At 43.8% G+C, this 19,904-nt stretch overlaps 1 protein-coding gene across 1 annotated transcript in view; it reads left to right on the top strand.

Annotated features, from left to right (window-relative positions):
- The first annotated feature begins 18,910 nt into the window (after window positions 1-18,910).
- LOC138657446 (zinc finger protein 850-like) overlaps window positions 18,911-19,904 on the top strand; it is a 63,916-nt gene continuing 62,922 nt past the window's right edge. Inside the window, exons 1-3 of the mRNA XM_069745238.1 lie at window positions 18,911-19,439; window positions 19,518-19,596; window positions 19,702-19,799. The gene's annotated coding sequence lies outside the window, so the exon portion shown is untranslated. The remainder of the gene's footprint in view (window positions 19,440-19,517; window positions 19,597-19,701; window positions 19,800-19,904) is intronic.

Consider the following 19,904-nt stretch of genomic DNA (forward strand, 5'->3'; position numbering starts at 1 on the left):
TTTTCTTCTGATCTGTGAGTCGCAGTTTCACCGCTGTTGTTTCGTCTTCATCAGTCTTGAGTCTTCGTTCTCGGCGGCTTCTTACAGAATCTTTCTCCTTCCTTAGAGCATCGGTCACATTTTCTCTGCAGATGTCCCGTCCTTCTGTCCGTTCTCTCCTGTGAGTTCTTTCCCTAAGTCTGTCGTGGATTGTTACTCAGCAGAGTCGGGGTTAATTTCTAGGTGATTTTCCCCCTAATCCGCTGTCGCTCGTCTGTCCCTCAGAATCGGTGCAGGCTCAATGTCGTCATCAGTCGTGCTCGGCGTCCGGCTCCTCCCTCTTGGCTGACACTTGTGTCTCCTTCCTCGGTCTCCTCCTTCATTCTCGCTCTTCTTCTTTGTGACAAATCACTTTCTCCGTTCTGCGCACAAAGTCCTGGATAAATATCGGCACCGGACCGTCCCTCAGACCTGGAAACCCGAGTCACTGTCCTGACATAAAGATGGGACGTGGTGGAGCCGATCACCGTCAGTCTGACATGGAGGCTTTCCAGCCGTTCTCCGGCTCCGCGTCTGTTCACCACTCGCTCTGCAGGTGTAGAAGACAGAACTTTCCGTAGTGGAGGAGAAGGTCGGGTCACCGCGCACTGCTCCCTATAGGTCAGGAGTCCCTAACCTGTAGCTCCAGAGCCTCCTGTGGCTCGCCGGCCTGTGACGTGTGGTTCGCTCCTGCTTACTGCTTTAGCACCGGATGTAGCTACACACTATTAAGAGTAGATCTCTAGGTAACTGTTGGGGGTAGTGCTGAAAAGAAGATCTGAATGAGGGTAAGAGAGGACGCCCTGGAGCTTGGCATACGGCCGTGGCAGTGATTATGCCGGTAATAGAGGCTCTGGGAGTCACTGCTGTGAGTGCGGCAGGAGCTGAGTGCAGCTGTCAAGGCCTGAAAGGTCGAGGACATCGGCTGCAGGCGGTCATGTTCCTCTTTGCGGAGCGCGTCAGTTCACAGCACGGAGCGTTATAGGCCATGCAATGCCCCATGGGAAATAATTTAATCTTCCCAGATGCGTCATACATGTTCCGGTCATCACGCTGAATCACATGGTGGTACAGTAAAGATGGCTGCTGTTTCTGGCAGCAGACCATCCCTGCATGTTACTACCGGGGACTGTCCCGCCTCACCATGTCTGCCATCGCTGTGATTGGCCAGTCTATTCTGAGCCACCAATCACTGCATGTTAGCAATAAAGTTGCCCAAAAATAAAATGTGGCGAACTATGATTGGTAATGTCAGAGACGGCACCAGTGACAATAGATGGGGTGATCGCAGCGTCGCCTGTTTATTAACCCTTTTTGTTTCAATTGGCCTATTGGTAGTTACTAGCTGATCGCCATCAAGAGTGCATTTAACCCCTTTCTGACATCTGACGTAATATTCCGCCCATGTGCCCTGGGCCTATTTGACCAGGGACAGATTATTCCATCATTGCGATCTGCACACATGGGAGGGGTGCGCGGGCGATCACCGCCGGTTGTCAGCTGATTCTGACTGCAGACACCCGGCACTAAGTGCCAGGAGCGGATGCAGCATTTTGGGACATGGCAGAGGATTGACAGCCCCTCTGCTTTTGTATTGGAGACCCTGCAGCGTGACGCAAGGTCCCAATCATTGCCATGGTGATCCGATATCGTCATGACAACATCCGGATCACCAGACCTAGGAAACTTGCTGATCATCCCCAGTGCATGATGAGCAAGTTTCTCTGTCAGTGCAGCGCTGACACTTTCTGCAGCATGGGGATGCTGCTGCATCTCCATGCTATACAAGCGCTCAGCCTGAAAAAAATGATTGTTCCATAGTGGGACAAAGTAAAAAAATAAATAAATAAAAGTAAAACTTTTTTAAATATGTGTAAAAATATTTTAAGAAAAGATAAAAAATAATGGAAAAATCAAAAGATTTATATCTATAAATATCATAAATATCTATAAATATTTGTATGAAAAAAATCTAAACAATTAAAGTACACATATTTGGTATTGCTGCGTCCGCAACAAACCGATCTATAAAACTATCCCACTAGTTAACCCCTTTAGTGAACACCATAAAAAAATAAATAAAAAACAAGGCAAAAAACAATGCTTTATCATCATACTGCCGAACAAAAAGTAGAATAAAACGCGATCAAAAAGACGGATATAAATAAACATGGTACCGCTGAAAACGTCATCTTGTCCCGCAAAAAACGAGCCGCGATGCAGCGTCATCAATGTAAAAATAAAAAAGTTAGTCTCAGAATAAAGCAATGCAAAAATAATAATTTTTTTCTGTAAAATAATTTTTATTGTATAAAAGCGCCAAAACATGAATTTCTGGTTTTTGTTCATTTTGTCTCCCAAACATCAGAATAGAAAGTGATCAAAAAATGTCATGTGCCCGAAAATGGTACCAATAAAAACGTCAACTCGTCCCGCAAAAAACAAGACCTCACATGACTCAAAGGGCCAAAATATGGAAAAATTATACCTCTCAAAATGTGATGCAAAAACTAGTTTTTGCAACAAAAAACTGTTTTTTAGTGTGTGACGGCAGCAAAACATTAAAAACTCGCTGTAAATGTGGTATCGCTGTAATAGCAGAGACCCGATGAATAAAGTCGCCTAGTCACTTATATCGCACGAGGAACGGTGAAAAAAATAAATCCAATTATTCTCCTACTGTTGATTTTTTTTTAAATTCTGTCTCCCAAAGATCGCAGTAAGGCTCGATGCACATTTATTCTGCGCTGAGCGCTTACCCCGGGGTTTCCGTGTAAATCTCTGAAATACGTGATTCAGACGGAGCCTCCGTTGGAAGATTCCCTATAATGAGGCAGATGGAGGCACTACGGACGCCATAGATCCTGTGGTCTGGCGGTGTCATTCTTTTTAGGATTTCATAAAAGTGCTGTCGACCACAGTTTTTTTGCACTTCTGTAAAGAAGGATACCACTGAACAGAGGCCAGACTGAGCTCAGAGTAACTCTGCTGCCTCATAGTGAATGGATCCCTCGGGGATTTCATCTGTGAATGAGTTTTAGATGGAAACTGCAAAGTAAGTGCTCAGCTTAGAGCGCAGGATAAATGTGATCATAAATGTTATGTAAAATGTTCCCAATAAAAGCTTCCACTCAGTCCACAAAAAAAGCAAGTACCCACTCAGGTCCATCATCTGATAATGGAAATATAGGGGCTTCCACGTTACTGGTATCACAAAGGCTCTGGAAAAGCAAAATGGCTCCTCGCCCTCCAAAAGAAATTCAGAAAATTCTCCGCTCCCAAATCCATATGCCCCCTCCCTTCTGATCCACAGCATGCTTAACCACTTATTGCGTCCACATTTGGCATTTCTCTAGTGATGAGAGCCTGCCTAACTTACGGGTGCATGCCTCCAGTAGCATGGGCTGGGCATAATGTACTGGTCACTACAGTGTACTGGTCACTACAACGTACTGGTCACTACAACGGCAGTTTGCAATTTTCACTCGGCAGCATTCATTGCTGCTTGTTTTTGGAAAATACACATGGAGTCAAAATCGCCGCTACACCTGTAGATAAATTCCCAAGGGGTATAGTTTCCAAAATAGGGTCAATTGAGGGGGGATTCTGCTCTTCTAGCGATTAGGGGCTCTGTATATGGAGTCCGCAAACTTCTAGGAGAGGTAAGTAGCGCTCTGTCCCTCCCGAGTCTCTCCGCATGGCTAAGTAGCACTGTACAGCCACATATGGGGTATTGCCACGTTCAGTAGAAATTGTGGGACAAATTTTGGAGCCATTTTTACCCACTCGTGTAAAAATGTAAAATCTGGGGCTAAAACTAATTTTTTTTTTTTTTAAACAATAAATTTTTATTGAAAGTTTTCGGTTTACATTTACGCGATAATCAAGATAATAAAAAAAAAATCAGGATAAGTCTTTACATACAATCTGAACAATAGTGCATGTGGTTAACTGACATGCAATCATACAACCTAACCAAAGTAAGGGAAAGGGGGAGTGGGGGAGGGGAGCCCGAGTAAAGAGGTGTATAACGTCTAAAGGGTTTGGTAGGTTATTCTGAATCCGACTGAATGTAGTTAGTTGGGTATAGTACCGGTGTGGCAAAAGGGGTATGGTTGGTGTATTCCGCCCAGGGGAGCCATATTTTCTCGAATTTTCCAACTTTGTCCATTAGTATAGCCGACAATTTCTCGTTGATCATGTACCAGGTGAGGCGTGTTTTAACCGCGGAAAAGTCTAAGTTTGGTTTTTTCCATGCCAAAGCAATGATTTGTTTCGCTGCTAAAAATATAAATGAGATAAGGGATCGGGTATGATTAGGGATGTTGGGGATGCGCTTGTTAAGTAGTGCCTCCCATGGGTTTTTTTTAAGGTTAATGTTCGCTATGGAAAAAACCAAATGGTATATCCTAATCCAGAACCTTCTGACAATCGGGCAAAGCCACCATATATGGAACATGTCTCCTGTTGAATTGCAACCTCTGAAGCAATTTGGGGAGTGGTTAGCCACAGCTTTAGCTACTCTAGCGGGGGTCAGATACCATCGGGTTAACACTTTGTAGTTGGTTTCTAACATGAGTGTGTTTAACATTCCTCCAGTAGATGAGGACCAAATTTGGGACCATTCCGAGTCTGTCAGGGTAGATCCGATGTCCGACTCCCAACGAACGGTATATTTCAAACAATGCCTATGGGAAGGGGCATTAATGTATGAGTAGAGGAGAGAAATTATCCCCGAGGCATGTGGGTTTTGACGACACTTTTGTTCAAAAGGGGTCATGGAGTAAGGAGGGGTAGAATTTTTTAATAAGGAGTTGGCAAAGTTTTTTAATTGTAAGTATCGAAAGATTTCTCCGGAGGGGAAGTGGTACTTTTCCTGTAGAGCCGCGAATGGGATTATCCCATCAATATTGAACAGCTGGTGAACCCTGGTTATGCCGGCTTCGACCCGTCTATAAAAACTTTTGATAGATCCCACGCCTGGGGGGAATAGGGTATTACCCCAAATGGGAGCGAGGGGTAAAAAGGGTGAGATCAGTTGTGAGGAATATTTTAAAGTGTCCCAGATTGTAAGAGAATGCTTTATAATGGGGTTCGAGATATGTTTGCGTTGAGTTGGGAGGATCCATAGTACTGTGTCTAGAGTACTGGGTTGCATTTCGAATGCTTCCAGGGATAGCCATAATGGGGGTTCGTTATAAGCATGGTATAAAGTCAGTTGGCCTAATTGAGCTGCGCGGTAATATTTCAAGAGGTTGGGGACTCCCAAACCCCCCTTTAGGCGATGGCGGTATAAAGTAGCCTTGTTAACTCTCGGGATGCCTCCTCTCCATACGAAGGTGTCTATAGATCTTTGGGCCGTTTTAAGGAAGTGTGAGGGGATAGGTATAGGCAGAACGCGAAATAGAGCAATTTAGGGAGGATTGTCATTTTTAGCGCACGTACTCGGCCCAACCAAGAGAGATGTAGTTTCTCCCATGATTGGAGCAGAAGGCGAAGTTTCCGGAGCATAGGAGGATAATTAGCCGCATAAAGGGAGTCTAGGTTAGCTGTTAGTTTAATCCCCAAATAGTCCAAATGGTCAGTGGCCCATTGGAACGGAAAGTTGTGCTGAAGTAGTGATACAGTAGGTTGCGAAAGGGATATGTTCATAGCGTAGGATTTGCTGGTGTTTAAGTGGAGGCCGGATATAGTTTCGAAGCTTTCTAGGGTATGTAAGAGGGCCGGCAAGGATGTCTTAGGGGACGACAAAAGCAAAAGCATGTCGTCAGCAAATAAAAGAAGTTTATGAGAAACTGACGCCACTTCCACTCCCTGAACTTCAGAATTAAGGCGCATATGAATAGCTAAAGGTTCAAGCGCCAAAAGAAACAACAGGGGTGAAAGGGGACATCCCTGCCTGGTTCCCCTACTAATAGGGAAATACGTGGAGGAAAAGCCATTATAACGTACGTAGGCCGAAGGGGAGCTATAGAGAGCGTAAATCCAAGAGAGAAAGTGGTCGGGAAACTTCCATCTCCGCAGCACCGCAAACAAATATGGCCATGAGATAGAGTCAAAGGCTTTCTTGAAGTCTAATGACAGTAGCATACTTGGTATGTCACGGTGTTTGCAGAGGTGCAACAGATGGGAGACCCTCCGTATATTGTCTGAAGCTTGTCTCCGAGGGACAAAACCCACTTGATCTTTGTGGATTAGGGTACCCAGGCCAGAGTTCAGTCTTTGGGATAATATTTTGGCTAAAATTTTGAGATCTATGTTGATAAGGGATATTGGTCTATAATTAGACCAGAGTAGGTGGTCTGTGTTGGGTTTAGGTATCATAGATATTGCAGCAATTAGAGAGGCTGCACCTGGCTTATTGCCTTCTCTCAAAGAGTTAAAGTAATTAGTGAGGTGGGGGATCAGAATTGGAGCATATTTCTTGTAGTAGAGGGCCGTAAAACCATCGGGGCCTGGTTTTTTATTGGTTTTCAAGTGTTGAATGGCTAGTTCGATTTCACTTGGCGTTACGGCTTGGTTGAGGAGTTCAATCAAATCGGAGCTAAGAGCTGGAAGGGGAATAGAGTCTAAAAATGTCTCTATCGTTTCTGAATTCGAGGTAATTGGGGCCTTGTACAGCTGCCTAAGTTTTTGTTGGAAAAAGTGGGAAATTTGTTGTGGATTAGATGTGATACCAGCAGGTGTGCGTATTCGAATAGGGGGCCTGGGTAAGGGTAGGCATTTTAAGCGTCGAGCTAAATTAGAGTTATTTTTATTATTGAGAGCGTAGAAGCGTTGCTGTGACCATCGTATGGCCCGGTCTGCGATCTCAGTGAGACTAAGATCTAATTCAGTGCGAGCATGGAGAAGGTCGCGATACGTAGTTGGTGAAGGAGTGCTTTTCATCTGAGACTCTAAGGCTGACACCCTGCCCTCCAGTTCAGCTATCCTCGCGTTCCTGTCTTTTTTCTTGCGGGAGGCCTCTTGAATGCAGAGACCTCTAAGCACTGCTTTATGTGCTTCCCAAAGGGAGATTGGCGATGTAGCTGAATGTTGATTCAAGGAGAAATAATCATCAATGTGATTTTTCAGCCTTTGAGAAATATCGGGATAAGAGAGCAGTGAGTCATTCAGAGTCCAGTTGAATGAACGGGGCCGTGGGTGGAGCGTCGAGCATGTGAGGAGATTTGGGGAGTGATCCGACCAGGGTGTAGAAAGAATGGATATATTAGAGATGTTTGGGAGGAAGGATGGGTTAGCGAATATGTGGTCGATTCTAGTGTGCACTAAGTGGCGTGCGGAGAAGTACGTGTAGTCTCTATTGGAGGGGTGGATCTCCCTCCATAAGTCCACCCAGTGGTGTTGGGCGAGAAGCTTATTAAGAGCGGTTGAATCCGCAGAAGGGTAAGGCTGCGGGGGATTAGAGGAATGGGGACTTGAGGATTTATCGAGGCTAGCTTTCAGTATGCAATTGGAGTCTCCACATAGTATTGTGGTGCCTTGGGCATGTTCGGAGACTAATTCCAATAACTGGGAAAAGAAGGCAGCTTGGTGGGAGTTGGGAGCATAATAGGAGACTAAAGTGACCAGTTCATCTGATATCAAACCTGTCACCATGATATAGCGTCCTTCCTTATCAGCCACTGACGACTTAAAAACGAAGGGGACAGATTTTTTAAAACAGACCGCGACTCCTTTGGTTTTATTTGGGGCGTTCGCCATGTAGAAAAGTGGATACGAAGTGGACATAAATTTGGGGTAGGAGCTGGTTGAGAAGTACGTCTCTTGGAGGCAAACCACATCTGCCTGTTGGGATCTATAATAACGAAAGGCCTTAGTGCGTTTGTGAGGGGAATTTAGGCCCCTCACATTGTGTGATAGGATCGTTAATGGCATGATAGATGGTTGTTGAATTTGCTTATGTTGGCAGTAAGTTTTGGGTCGTTGGCGGAGTTAGAGAAATTATTGTTAGGTGGACCAAATTGGTAGAGTGTACTCGGGCGAGTAGTAGGGATGGAAGGGAGGGCAGGTTGAACAATAACTATGATTAGGAAAGGGTAGGAAGAACTCGTTGGGAAGGGGGGGGTGGGACTGTTGTTGGCTAAGCACATAGTGCGAAGCATCAGTGTACAAGGACACTGTGGGGTCATGAGGGTCCGCTAGGGGGCACAATGAAACATATTTAAATGTCGTGAAGAACGGGAGTGAAAACGAGATAGTGGGTTAAGTTAAACTGGAAATTCAATTTCACAGGCTAGGAGTGGGCTTTTCATAGTGCCGGGGGAATTAGGGATAGAGGGCGTAGTGCGAGACCTGAAAATAACCATTATATTAAACATAGTTAATTAACGCCTTAATATGGTCTAGTGAAATATTTGAAACCTGGCTGCCCATTTAAAAGGCCTGACAGAATTCTACAACTTAACACGCTATAAAGAGGAGAAAAGAGAAAAAAAAAAAAAAAACACTATGAAAACTCGTGTAATAAACATAGACTTGTCTGAAGTGAAGAGCAAGTCAAATGGCGTTGTCAGTCTGGAAGTTCGGTTGAAGCGAAAGCTGTAACGGCTTCTGTAGGGTAGGTAGTGGAGCTGTACGCTCCAAGAACGCCTGTAACAATAAACTGAAAAAGAACACATATGAACTATTTGTTCCATTGAACATTATAAAGTATAGGCTAGCGTGTTGTATCCGGGACTACGCTATGAGGTTGTCCTGAAGAGAAGCCTATGGAGTAGTATAGGCACGAACTAAAGTTAGTGGATATCCAGCACGTCATGGGGGAGCCGGAGGATCACGTGGTCTGGGACGGAGGGTCGCAGGTTGGGGCCTCGAGGAAGAAGGTGGGGGGGATGATGGGAGGTCCATGAGTTGTAGTTTAGACAAGCAACGGCTCGCTCCTTCAGGGGAGAGAACTGTATGGACCATATCGAGATGAGAGAAGATCAGTTTAAATGGGAAGCCCCAGCGGTACTTGATGTTGTTGGAGCGTAGGACCTCCAGGTATGGTTTCATAGCACGTCTTTTGGCGATGGTAGTAGGGGCCAAGTCGGAGAACAGTTCATATGAGTGGCCTTGGAATACCAGCGGTGACGAATTTCTTGCTGCCTGTAAGAGCTGTTCCTTGGTTTTGTAATGATGTAATTTAAGGATGATATCCCTTGGTGGACCTTCCGGTTTGCGTTTGCTCAGGGTTCTATGAATTCGGTCCATTTCTAGGCGCTCTATAGGGATTCCTGGTATTAGTTCTTGAAAGAGAGCCGTCGCCGTGGACTGGAGATCGGTGATTGTTTCGGGTATGCTCCTGATTCTGATGTTGCACCTGCGGGCTCGATTTTCGAAATCCTCCAGTCTGTTGTTAAGGGTGTGAATTTCGTCGTGTAGCATCTCGATGTCTTTCTCGTGAGTAGCAAGGGTTGTGTGGGTAGCGTCCATTTTGTCCTCCAGGTCAGAGGTACGGGAACCGAGTTCTCTGATCTCCTTGGTTAAATCCTTGGTCAATTTTTCTGACATTTTGAGTAATTCTGAATGTAAAATTGATTGAAACTGTGATAGTAAGGCAGATTGATCTGAGGTTGAGGTATTAGGGGTCTTGGTTGTTAAAGCTGGAATCATTTCAGAGTCCGCACCCTCAGGTATAGACGAGTTAGAGGATTCTGACTGGGAGAAGGGGCCAGAAGACATATCGCCGTCCAGATCTGTTAAAGCGGCAAATCTGTTGCTGGGTTGTTTTGAGCTGGCTCTGCGTGCTTTAGGCATGAGGGCGAGTTGAGTAGGAAAGGGCCTCCGTGGTGCTTATCCCGTTCAAGGAAAGAGGGTCAGTAGGAGGGCATATTGCAGAGCGACCCCTAGCGGATATAGGGGGGGCACTTTAAGGCATTACAAAAGTCTTAAGGTGTATTATAAGCTGGGCTTATTTGGGGTGGAGACGTGGCGGAGGATTGTCAGAGATAAATACCAACTGCGATGGGAGGGTTGGTATGATGGTATATAGCTGAGAGGAGGATTTTTTAAGTAATCCTCATAATGTGCACGGAATTAGAGCTCAACATGGACACTAGGTGTCGCTATTGTATCAGTGAAGACGGTTGGTGACCAGCTGAGTCTTTTTTGTGTATTATAGAATGTATCACCAGTTCTTGGATTGAGCACTAGGTGTCACCAAACGTCTTTCTTCTAGGGCACCCTCTTTATCCCACTGTATATGACACTTTAGTGGAATGCAGACAGAATTAGCCTAGAGTGCCTGAGTATACTTGTATAGCTCAATGTAGCTATGGAGCCTGCAGGCTCAGCAAAACAGTGCACTGTAAAGTCAGTAAATTGTTGCAATTATGACCCCAGGGGAGAGGAGGGTCAGGGAAGCAAAGCTGAGAACCAAAAGAGTCCAGCATACAGTATACAGTATCTCTGTTCAATGCACTCCCTTCCTCTCTGCAGCGTAATGAGAGATAACAGTAGCCCCAGCGATAGGGGACAACAGAAACTCAGCAGGGTGAAAGATAAGTTGGATCTCTAGCAGGTTTATCCTCGGTGCAGGCTGAGGGAGCAGAGGGGAGGAGCACAGACAATAATGCAGACTAATGCAGACGCTGGGAGCCGGCCAGTGTTTATGTAGTTAATGAGGGAGCACGGGTCCCCGTCTCTCAGGGCACACACTGCACATTCCCCCTCTCATACCTCCAGGATTTCCAGCTAGTCCGTCCAGAGCCAAGTACCAGCACTCCGAGTCCCTCTCCTTCCAGGTGCACTGTTAGAAAATGGCTGCCGCCTCATGCAGACACTGCTCTCCACCAAGGTATCTCTGGATTAAATCCAGCTGCGGCCGTGATACCGACCTCCTCAGAAGCCGGATGCCTCCAGGTGCCCAGGGGAGCCCAGCGATACCGGTACCAGAACTCTCTGGGTAATATAGCTGCGGGTTCGGGCTAAAACTAAATTTTGATTTTTAAAGACACAGCTCTTTCATTGGTTGATATTCTTTTCATTTTTATTTTCAGATGTTCAAAATATTTCATCCAAATTAAAGAGAAATTTTACAGGAATAATTGTAACTCGGGAATAACTGTGACTTTTTCAATATACAACGTTTCTGCTCCTCCCGAGCCTTTCTCACATATAGGCACTATAAATAAAAACACATTTATATTAATATCCTATAATAACTGAAGGCTAATAATTATGGGAGGATGAGGATGTAAGGAAATGGTTCTCCACAAGGACTATGTGTCCATATATTTGTTTCGGAAAATATAATCGAATTGTGACGTGGCCCCTAAAAGAATTGGTTTTATGAGTTTTGTTGAGAGATTGCTGATGAACGTTTAACCCTTCTAACCTCCTAACAAATGCACTACAGGGTGCATCAAGCCCATGTTGTGAAGATGGCGGCAGCACAGGTGCAAGATACTGATGAGACGCCACTCACCGCTTCCCAACTCATGGAGGGGGGATTGCTTAGTAATACTTATTCATGTGCCGACTCTCTGACTTAGATGCGGGCTCGCACGCCGAGCCTGCAACTTTCCCGGCAGATTATGGCTGATCATCTTGTGCCTCTAAAAGCTGCAATTGGGACTGAGCCCCACCAGCAACTATTAACCTGTCAAATTCCGCTGTAAATCTCTGACAGCTGTATTTAACCAGCTCAGGGAGGGGGGCGCGTCTTTCCACCCATCGGAGCGCCCATGACATGATCGCAGGGTGCCAGTGAGTTGTCACAACAGCTGATTGTCTCCTGAAGCCCCGCGTGCCCGTCATTACCATCCTCCTGTGAGATACAGCCCATGGCCGGCGTTCATAGATCGTGATTTTCACTATACACCATGTTCCAAATTATTATGCAAATGATATTTTTCTCGGATTTTCCTAAATGGTCGGTGCAAATGAGTCTAATAAAAGTCATCACCCGTTAGATTATACATCGAATTTTATTGAAGAAACCTCCCAATGATAACAGTATAATCTCCAAAATGAATAAAACCCCACAATGCACTGTTCCAAATTATTAGGCACAGTAGAATTTCTAAACATTTGATATAAAGATCTGAAAAGTCTCATTTGTGGAATTTGCAGCATTAGGAGGTCACACTCACTGAATAAAAAAGCTATTTAACTCCAAAACCTCCTAACCGGCCAAGTTACATGTAACATCGGAGCTTTCTTTGCTGTCACCTTCACAATTCTTGTCTCCATTGAGCTTGTGAGTTTTCGGAGAGTTCCTGCTTGTATTTCTTCCCTCCCAGAGCTGCTGGTTTGATGTGAACGGCCTCCCACCCTCATAGATCTTGTGCTGGATGATTCTCCAAAGGTTCTCTATAGGGCTGAGGTCAGGGGAGGATGGTGGCCACACCATGAGTTTATCTCCATAGCAGCCAATGACTCAGAGGCATTATTTGCAGCATGAGATGGGGCATTGTCAGCATGAAGATGATTTTGCTCCTGAAGGCACGTTTCTGCTTTTTAGACCATGGAAGAAAGTTGTCAGTCAGAAACTCTATATACTTTGAAGAGGTCATTTTCACACCTTTAGCAACCTTAAAGGGCCCAACCAGCTGTTTCCCCGTGATTCTGACCCAAAACATGACTCCTCCTCGTCGCAGCCTTGTTGGGACATGGTGGCAATCCACCAACCATCCACTACTCCATCCATCTGGACCATCAGTAAACAAGACTGTTTGGAAATTCGTCTTCATGTATGTCTGGACCCACTGCAACCGTTTCTGCTTGTGAACACTGTTTGGGGTGGCCGAATAGTAGGTTTATGCACCACAGCAAGCCTTTGAGGGATCCTACACCTTGAGATTCGAGGGACTCCAGAGGCACCAGCAGCTTCAAATATCTGTTTGCTGCTTTGTAATGGTATTTTGGCAGTTGCTCTCTTAATCCAATGAATCTGCTGGCAGAAACCTTCCTCATTATGCCTTTATCTGCATGAACTCTGTACTCTATTTCAGTCACAAATCTCTTCAAAATATGATGATCTCTCGTAAGTTTTTGTGAAATATCTAATGTTTTCATCCCTTGTCCAAGGCATTGCACTATTTAATGCTTTTCAGCAGCAGAGAGATCCTTTTTACTTCCCATATTGCTTGAAACTTGTGGCCTGCTAAATAATGTGGAACATCATTTTTAAGTAGTTTTCCTTTAATTAGAATCACCTAGAAAACTAATTATCACATGTGTTTAAGATTGATTTCAGTTATCTATTGAGCCCTGAGACACAATACCATCCACAAGTTTATTTGAAAAACAAAACAATTAACCCCTTTACTCCCAAGGGTGGTTTGCACGTTATTGACCAGGCCAATTTTTACAATTCTGGGCACTGTCCCTTTATGAGGTTATAACTCTGGAACGTTTCGACGAATCCCCGTGATTCTGACATTGCTTTCTCGTGACATATTGTACTTCATGATAGTGGTAAAATGTCATTGACATTACCTGCGTTTATTTATGAAAAAAACGGAAATTTGGCGAAAATTTTGAAAATTTCGCAATTTTCCAACTTTGAACTTTTACGCCCTTAAATCACAGAGATATGTCACACAAAATACTTAATAAGTAACATTTCCCACATGTCTACTTTACATCAGCACAATTTTGGAGCCAAATTTTTTTTTGTTAGGGTGTTATAAGGGTTAAAAGTTGACCAGCAATTTCTCATTTTTACAACACCATTTTTTTTTTTTAGGGACCACATCTCATTTGAAGTCATTTTGAGGGGTCTATATGATAGAAAATACCCAAGTGTGACACCATTCTAAAAACTGCACCCCTCAAGGTGCACAAAACCACATTCAAGAAGTTTATTAACCCTTCAGGTGTTTTACAGGAATTTTTAGAATGTTTAAATAAAAATGATACAGGAAAGAAATATATCTTGGTACCATGTTAGCCAGTGGATAGAAAAATGAAATTACTTGTATTGAAAGGAAACTTCAAATCGCAGAAAGACAGGAGAGTCTGGGAATATAAACTGATGACGACCTTTGACAGTCTTAATGCAGGAATGAATGTGTCACATGGATTTATGTCTTTTTACATCAACTAAGAAACTTGCCCCTCAGACCATGAAGGGTCATTACAACAGAGACCCTAATCACAGGACAATAAAACAATCCTTATCTAAGAATTGGCCCAATATTTATGGACGTAACTGTTTATCACCCATGGTAATTCTGCTTCATGTCACCTGGCTTATCCATGGTTTTTTTTCCCCTCTTTTTTTTTTTCCCTATACTATGTTGTGCATAAATATGTGATTCTTCAGAATTTGTTTTAGTCTTTGCCTGATGAAGAGACCTGTGTAGTCTTGAAAGCTTGCAATTTGTTACCATCTTTTCAGTTAGCCATTAAAAGGTATCAACCACTGAGGACTCTCAATTCTAAATATTTAAATAAAAATGAACATTTAACTTTTTTACACAAAAAAATTTGCTTCAGCTCCAATTTGTTTTATTTTACCAAGGGTAGCAGGAGAAAATGGACCCCAAAAGTTGTTGTACAATTTGTCCTGAGTACGCTGATACCCCATATGTGGGGGTAAACCACTGTTTGGGCGCATGGCAGAGCTCGGAAGAGAAGGAGCGCCATTTGACTTTTCAATGCAAAATTGACTGGAATTGAGATGGGACACCATGTTGCGTTTAGAGAGCCACTGATGTGCCTTAACATTGAAACCCCCCATAAGTGACACCATTTTGGAATGTAGACCCCCTAAGGAACTCATCTAGGTGTGTTGTGAGAACTTTGACCCCCCAAGTGTTTCACTACAGTTTATAACGCAGAGCCGTGAAAATAAAAATTATTTTTTTTCCCCACAAAAATTATTTTTTAGCCCCCAGTTTTGTATTTTCCCAAGGGTAACAGGAGAAATAGGACCCCAAAAGTTGTTGTCCAATTTGTCCTGAGTACGCTGATACCCCATATGTGGGGGGAACCACCGCTTGGGCACATGGGAGAGCTCGAAAGGGAAGGAGCGTCATTTGGAATGCAGACTTAGATGGAATGGTCTGCAGGCGTCACGTTGCGTTTGCAGAGCCCTTAATGTACCTAAACAGTAGAAACCCCCCACAAGTGACCCCATATTGAAACTAGACCCCCCAAGGAACTTATCTAGAGGTGTTGTGAGAACTTTGAACCTCCAAGTGTTTCACTACAGTTTATAACACAGAGCCGTGAAAATAAAAAAAATCTTTTTTTCCACACAAAATTATTTTTAGCCCCCAGTTTTGTATTTTCCCAAGGGTAACAGGAGAAATTGCACCCTAAATATTGTTGTCCAATTTGTCCTGAGTACGCTGATACCCGATATGTTTGGGTAAACCCCTGTTTGGGCGCACAGGAGAGCTCTGAAGGGAAGGAGCACTGTTTTACTTTTTCAACGCAGAATTGGCTGGAATTAAGATCAGACGCCATGTCGAGTTTGGAGAGCCCTGATGTGCCTAAACAGTGGAAACCCCCCAATTATAACTGAAACCCTAATCCCAACGGTAACCATACCCCTAACCCTAATCCTAACCCTATTCCCAACCGTAAATATAATCCAAACCCTAACTTTAGCCCCAACCCTAACTTTAGCCCCAACCCTAGCCCTAACCCTAATGGGAAAATGGAAATAAATAAATTTTTTTAATTTTTCCCTACATAAGGGGGTGATGAAGGGGGGTTTGATTTACTTTTATAGTGGGTTTTTTAGCGGATTTTTATGATTGGCAGCCGCCACACACTGAAAGACGCTTTTTATTGCAAAAAATATTTTTTGCGTTACCGCATTTTGAGAGCTATAATTTTTCCATATTTTGGTCCACAGAGTCATGTGAGGTCTTGTTTTTTGCGGGAGGAGTTGACGTTTTTATTAGTAACATTTTCGGGCACGTGACATTTTTTGATCGCTTTTTATTTATTTATTTTTGTGAGGCAAAATGACCAAAAACCAGCTATTCATGAATTTCTTTTGGGGGAGGCGTTTATACCGTTCTGCGTTTGGTAAAATGGATAAAGCAGTTTTATTCTTCGGGTCAGTACGATTACAGCGATACCTCATTTATATCATTTTTTTATGTTTTGGCGCTTTTATACGATAAAAACTAGTTTATAGAAAAAATAGTTATTTTTGCATCGCTTTATTCTGAGGACTATAACTTTTTTATTTTTTCACTGATGATGCTGTATGGCGGCTCGTTTTTTGCGGGACAAGATGACGTTTTCAGCTGTACCATGGTTATTTATTTCCGTCTTTTTGATCGCGTGTTATTCCACTTTGTGTTTGGTGGTATGATAATAAAGAGTTGTTTTTTGCCTTGTTTTTTTTTTTTTTTTTTCGCGTTCACTGAAGGGGTTAACTAGTGGGACAGTTTTATAGGTGGGGTCGTTACGGACGTGGCGATACTAAATATGTGTACTTTTATTGTTTTGTTTTTTTTATTTAGATAAATGTATTTATAGGAACAATATTTTTTGGGGGGGGGGAATTTTTTTTAATTTTGTTTTTTACACATGTGAATATTTTTTTTTTACACTATAACATTGCCCGGGGGGGGGGGGGGGGGGGGGGGATTATCATGTTATAGTGTAAGATCGCTGATCTGACACTTTGCTGTGCACTGTGTCAGATCAGCGATGTGACATGCACAGCTCCAGGCTTCACAGTGCCTGCTCTGAGCAGGCGCTGTGAAGCCACCTCCCTCCCCGCAGGACCTGGATGCTGCGGCCATCTTGGATCCGGGCCTGCTACAGGGAGGAGAGGTAAGAGACCCTCCCAGCAACGCGATCACATTGCGTTGCTCCGGGGGTCTCAAGGGAAGCCCGCAGGGAGCCCCCTCCCTGCGCGATGCTTCCCTATACCGCCGGCACACTGCTATCATGTTTGATCGCGGTGTGCCGGGGGTTAATGTGCCGGGAGCGGTCCGTGACTGCTCCTGGCACATTGTGCCGGATGTCAGCTGCGATAGTCAGTCAGTGAGCGCTGCTGATCGCGCTGGCCGTACTATTCCGTCCTTGGGAATTAAGGCCCACCCCACATGGACGGAATAGTACGTCGAGGGACGGAATAGTACGTCGAGTGACAGAAAGGGGTTAAATCTTTGACACTTGAATCCAATTTGCATAATAATTTGGAACATGGTGTACATCGCACAAGTGATCAGATGATTGCAGCTTCCAGTCACCTAAAGAGAACTATTATATCAAGTAGAAGAAAAACGTTTTTAAAAATTTGAAAAAAAATAAAACACATGTTCAAATCACCCCCTGTCACGTCCTCCTGGGAGATCTTGGGTTAGAAGATAACTATGTAGTATTAATCGCAGATCTTCCATTTAACCTGTTAATGTCCCATAGTAAAATGGATTTGGTTTCCTTTGGTGCTGAAGAGGTTAATGACCCTTTCTATGCTGGTCAGAAACATACAGCTCCATTTCATCTGCTTCTATACCTTCTCTGCCTTATCAGTGAAAGATTTGCTTCTTAGCTCCTTGGAGACGTTGTGCTGAATTGTAGATCATTGTCGCTACTGGAGATTGTTGCTGTTTTTGAGTATGCTTTCCTTGTTGTTCCATTTGGTTGGTACACTCCTATCCTTCCCTTTATACGTCTCTACCTTTGGTGAGTGTTTGTATGTTTGCTGCTTTCTGTTACCACTCTCTCTCATGTGTTGATACACTAGCATTCTGTCCTGGGCCTCATGGGGGAGGGAGAGGGGACAGCTTAGGGTATAACAGGAGAACAGTGAGGTCGGAGACCCAGGCCTCTCTACCTTCAAGAGTGCCCCCGGGACAGGGACAGTTTCCTTACCGCATGACTGTCATAGTGTGACCCATTAAAAATAAAACAATTAAAAATATATAAATAATAAACATTTGCTATCGCTGCATATTTAACAGTCTAATCTATCAAGATAGAAAGTAAATTAAGCCGATCAGTAAATGGCGTAATAAGAAAAAAAAATGAAATTGCAGAACTATAGTTTTCTGGCCGCCGCAACATTGCAAGAAAATGCAATAAGAGGTGAACAAAACATCGTATCTACCCCACAATGGCATCATTAAAGGGACACTGTCACCTGAATTTGGAGGGAACAATCTTCAGCCATGGAGGCGGGGTTTTTGGGTGTTTCATTCACCCTTTCCTTACCTGCTGGCTGCAATATTGGATTGAAGTTCATTCTCTGTCCTCCGTAGTACACGCCTGCGCAAAGCAATCTTGCCTTGTGCAGGCATGTACTATGGAGGACAGAGAATTTACTTCAATCCAATATTGCAGCCAGCATGCAGCCAGCGGGTAAGGAAAGGGTGAATGAAACACCCAAAAACCCCGCCTCCATGGCTGAAGATTGTTCCCTCCAGATTCAGGTGACAGTGTCCCTTTAAAATGGTCAGCTCAGGGCACAAAACATAATCCCTCACCCACCCCAGATCCCAAAAAGTGAAACTGATACAGTTCTTGGGAAATGGTGACCCAAGAAAGAGATTTTATTTTTTTTCAATATATTTGCAATTTTTTTTCACCACTTAAATAAGAAAAAGCCTATCCATGTTTGGTGTCTGTTACTTGTACTGACCTGGAGAATCATAGTGCCAGGTCCGTTTTACTGTATAGTGAACATGATAAATAAAAATTACCCCAAAGATTTTAATTGAATTTTTCTTTTTTTTGCAATTTAAACACACTTAGAATTGTCTTCCTACTTTCCAGTGAATCGCATGATAACCAAAAATACAACTCGTCCCGCAAAAAACAAGCCTTCATACTGCTATGGGGAAGGAAAAATAAAAAGTTATGGCTTTTGGGATACAGTGAAGAAAAACTGCAAAATTGCCATGGCGTGTAGGGGTTAAAGGGCATACAATTTAAGTTTTTGAAAATTCCGAAATTGTCAGTTTTTTTTTTTGGCAAAGTTTCATAAATAAACACAAATCCTATTAACCTAAATTTACCAGTAACGTAAAGTACAAAGTGTCACGAATAAAACAATGTCAGAATCACCGGGATTTATAGAAGCTCCAGAGTTATTACCTTATAAAGTGACGCTGGTCAGAATTGTAAACAGACCGGGGTTGAAGGGGTTAATGGAATGTTTGTTCAGTAGAATATGTATTATGGGGCTTTTCTGTGAAATCTGACCAGACAATCTCTCCTCGCTCCCCGTGTTCATCAGTAAGCGCCCATGACCCCGGTGCCTGCTCTCTAGTTGTCCTTTCTATACATTGATCGGCACTAACCGCTGTGTACCGGGGGCTCCACACACCACGCTGAACGTAGAATTACCGGTTCTGAGAGAAGTGTCTCATATATAGACAGATACACGGCAGGTGATGTATTCAGTCTGTGTCACCACAGATGGATCCAGGAGGAGAAATCCACCAGAGAGATGTCCCCGTCCTCTGTACCCCCAGGACTGTCCGGAGGAGAATCACAACATCCCGGAGGATCATCAGGTAGATGACACTGAAGCCTCCACAACATCTGACCATGAAGTGATGGGACCTGAGCTCATCTTACATTTTTCTTTTTAGGGTGAAGATCTGATTGATATTCAGGTTGAGGTTATACATGGAGCACAAGAGGCGATCGCAATATGGGCCGGTCAGCAGGGTGAGGAGGGGAGACTGTCATGTCTGTTCTGTGGTCACCTACTACTACTCCCATCATCTCATCATCACATGACACAATCTATTCCATCACTGTGTGTCTCCACAGATGGATCCAGGAGGAGAAATCCACCAGAGAGATGTCCCCGTCCTCTGTATCCCCAGGACTGTCCGGAGGAGAATCACAACATCCCGGAGGATCATCAGGTAGACGGTGCTGAGCCCTGTACCGGATCTGTATATGGGGGGACATTTCTGATCGAGGTCATAGAGGTCACAGATTTTGGTGGTTTCTTGTATTTTGCTGATTGT

Source organism: Ranitomeya imitator, chromosome 1 (genome assembly GCF_032444005.1).
Source record: "Ranitomeya imitator isolate aRanImi1 chromosome 1, aRanImi1.pri, whole genome shotgun sequence".
Classification (NCBI taxonomy): Eukaryota; Metazoa; Chordata; class Amphibia; order Anura; family Dendrobatidae; genus Ranitomeya; species Ranitomeya imitator.